The 4,256-nt window shown below is 43.5% G+C and overlaps 1 pseudogene across 1 annotated transcript in view; it reads right to left on the reverse strand.

Moving 5' to 3' along the window:
- The window catches only part of LOC311248652 (phosphatidylinositol 4,5-bisphosphate 3-kinase catalytic subunit alpha isoform-like), a 57,945-nt pseudogene extending 53,915 nt beyond the window's left edge, over positions 1-4,030 (reverse strand). The window contains exon 1 of the transcript in view: positions 3,924-4,030. The product of the transcript in view is annotated as a phosphatidylinositol 4,5-bisphosphate 3-kinase catalytic subunit alpha isoform-like (transcript). The remainder of the gene's footprint in view (positions 1-3,923) is intronic.
- Between the last annotated feature and the right edge of the window lie 226 nt (positions 4,031-4,256).

Here is a 4,256-nt window from a genome sequence, read left to right on the forward strand (position 1 = left end):
AACAAATCACCATCACACCTGGAACAAAACAAATCACCATCACACCTGGAACAAAACAAACTCATCACCATCACACCTGGAACAAAACAAATCACCATCACACCTGGAACAAAACAAACTCATCACCATCATACCTGGAACAAAACAAATCACCATCACACCTGGAACAAAACAAACTCACCATCACACCTGGAACAAAACAAACTCACCATCACACCTGGAATAAAACAAATCACCATCACACCTGGAACAAAACAAATCACCATCACACCTGGAACAAAACAAATCACCATCACACCTGGAATAAAACAAACTCACCATCACACCTGGAACAAAACAAACTCACCATCACACCTGGAACAAAACAAATCACCATCACATCTGGAACAAAACAAATCACCATCACACCTGGAACAAAACAAATCACCATCACACCTGGAACAAAACAAATCACCATCACACCTGGAACAAAACAAATCACCATCACACCTGGAATAAAACAAACTCACCATCACACCTGGAACAAAACAAACTCACCATCACACCTGGAACAAAACAAATCACCATCACACCTGGAACAAAACAAACCACCATCACACCTGGAATAAAACAAACTCACCATCACACCTGGAACGAAACAAATCACCATCACACCTGGAACAAAACAAACTCACCATCACAACTGGAACAAAACAAATCACCATCACACCTGGAACAAAACAAACTCACCATCACACCTGGAACAAAACAAATCACCATCACATCTGGAACAAAACAAACTCACCATCACACCTGGAACAAAACAAACTCACCATCACATCTGGAACAAAACAAATCACCATCACACCTGGAATAAAACAAACTCACCATCACACCTGGAACAAAACAAATCACCATCACACCTGGAACAAAACAAACTCACCATCACACCTGGAACAAAACAACCTCACCATCACACCTGGAATAAAACAAACTCACCATCACACCTGGAACAAAACAAATCACCATCACACCTGGAACAAAACAAATCACCATCACACCTGGAACAAAACAAATCACCATCACACCTGGAACAAAACAAACTCACCATCACACCTGGAACAAAACAAATCACCATCACACCTGGAACAAAACAAATCACCATCACACCTGGAACAAAACAAACTCACCACCATCACACCTGGAATAAAACAAACTCATCACCACACCTGGAACAAAACAAATCACCATCACACCTGGAACAAAACAAATCACCATCACACCTGGAACAAAACAAATCACCATCACACCTGGAATAAAACAAATCACCATCACACCTGGAATAAAACAAATCACCATCACACCTGGAACAAAACAAACTCACCATCACACCTGGAACAAAACAAATCACCATCACACCTGGAACAAAACAAACTCACCATCACACCTGGAATAAAACAAACTCACCATCACACCTGGAACAAAACAAACTCACCATCACACCTGGAACAAAACAAACTCACCATCACACCTGGAACAAAACAAACTCACCATCACACCTGGAACAAAACAACCTCACCATCACACCTGGAATAAAACAAACTCACCATCACACCTGGAACAAAACAAATCACCATCACACCTGGAACAAAACAAATCACCATCACACCTGGAACAAAACAAATCACCATCACACCTGGAACAAAACAAACTCACCATCACACCTGGAACAAAACAAATCACCATCACACCTGGAACAAAACAAATCACCATCACACCTGGAACAAAACAAACTCACCACCATCACACCTGGAATAAAACAAACTCATCACCACACCTGGAACAAAACAAATCACCATCACACCTGGAACAAAACAAATCACCATCACACCTGGAACAAAACAAATCACCATCACACCTGGAATAAAACAAATCACCATCACACCTGGAACAAAACAAATCACCATCACACCTGGAACAAAACAGACTCACCATCACACCTGGAACAAAACAAACTCACCATCACACCTGGAACAAAACAAATCACCATCACACCTGGAATAAAACAAATCACCATCACACCTGGAACAAAACAAACTCACCATCACACCTGGAACAAAACAAATCACCATCACACCTGGAACAAAACAAACTCACCATCACACCTGGAATAAAACAAACTCACCATCACACCTGGAACAAAACAAACTCACCATCACACCTGGAACAAAACAAACTCACCATCACACCTGGAACAAAACAAATCACCATCACACCTGGAACAAAACAAACTCACCATCACACCTGGAATAAAACAAACTCACCATCACACCTGGAACAAAACAAACTCACCATCACACCTGGAATAAAACAAACTCACCATCACACCTGGAACAAAACAAATCACCATCACACCTGGAACAAAACAAACTCACCATCACACCTGGAACAAAACAAATCACCATCACACCTGGAACAAAACAAACTCACCATCACACCTGGAACAAAACAAATCACCATCACACCTGGAACAAAACAAACTCACCATCACACCTGGAACAAAACAAATCACCATCACACCTGGAACAAAACAAATCACCATCACACCTGGAACAAAACAAACTCACCACCATCACACCTGGAATAAAACAAACTCATCACCACACCTGGAACAAAACAAATCACCATCACACCTGGAACAAAACAAATCACCATCACACCTGGAACAAAACAAATCACCATCACACCTGGAATAAAACAAACTCACCATCACACCTGGAATAAAACAAATCACCATCACACCTGGAACAAAACAAATCACCATCACACCTGGAACAAAACAGACTCACCATCACACCTGGAACAAAACAAACTCACCATCACACCTGGAACAAAACAAATCACCATCACACCTGGAATAAAACAAACTCACCATCACACCTGGAACAAAACAAATCACCATCACACCTGGAACAAAACAAACTCACCATCACACCTGGAACAAAACAAATCACCATCACACCTGGAACAAAACAAACTCACCATCACACCTGGAATAAAACAAACTCACCATCACACCTGGAACAAAACAAACTCACCATCACACCTGGAACAAAACAAACTCACCATCACACCTGGAACAAAACAAATCACCATCACACCTGGAACAAAACAAACTCACCACCACACCTGGATTTATTTTACTTTATTCACAGTTACTGGCCTTCCTGACCAGCTTATCCAGCCTGGTTGTGTCCCCTGCTCTCAGTCCGCTGCCCCAGCAGGTCACAGCGTACAAGAAGGCGCCCGCCACCACCGACTCATAGAACATCCTCAACATCCTTGTACAGACATTGAAGGATCTCAGCCTTCTGAGGAAGTAGAGTCGGCTCTGGCCCTTCTTGTACAGTGCCTCTGCGTGTTTTGACCCGTTCAAGGGTTAGTTAGTTAGGGTAAGGGTTAGTTTTGTTCAGAGTTAGGGGTGGGGTAAGGGTAGGGCTGGACGGTATGGTCTAAAATGTATATCACGGTATAATTTGAAGCATAGACGATAACGGTATATATCACGGTATATTGATAAAGCAAGTCTCCTCTCAGCCTCCTTAGCCAAATTGAAATGCCCAAACTATATGGCAAGGTCCGTGAACAAGTGGAGAAAAACTCAGTACAATTAAACACTATGCAACGACCACTGCAAACGTCGAGTGAAACGTTAACGTCATTGCTACTGCTGTAGTCTACCGGTCACAAGGTATGAAGGTATAGTCAAAATCCATACCGTAGCGCAAATTCATACCGTTTATACCGTATACCGTTTATACCATCCACCCCTAGGTAAGGGTTAGTGTTATTCAGAGTTAGGGGTGGGTAAGGGTTAGTTTTATTCAGAGTTAGGGGTGGGGTAAGGGTTAGTTTTATTCAGAGTTAGGGGTGGGGTTATTTACCATTGGGCAGGCAGCAGTCCACCAGGATGCGGGGGGGCATGAGGTGAAGCCCCCACAGTTCCCCTGACGATGGCCTGGGAGCCATGGCAACCACCAATCACACGCTAGCACACCTTACCACCTGGCTACCTGGGGGGACAGACAGATAGACAGGGTCAGATAGGGAGGGTCTCTTCTCCTCTCTCCCCCTCTCCCCTCTCTTACTCCTCACCTCCCCTCTCATCTCTCCTTCCCTCTCCCCTCCTCATATTTCCCCTCCCCTCTCCCTCCCCTCTCCCTCCTCTCTTCTCCTCACCTTCCTCACTCATCTCCCCTCTCATCTCTTCCTCTCCT

Source organism: Notolepis coatsorum (assembly GCF_963971535.1).
Source record: "Notolepis coatsorum genome assembly, contig: SCAFFOLD_1222, whole genome shotgun sequence".
Lineage (NCBI taxonomy): Eukaryota > Metazoa > Chordata > Actinopteri > Aulopiformes > Paralepididae > Notolepis > Notolepis coatsorum.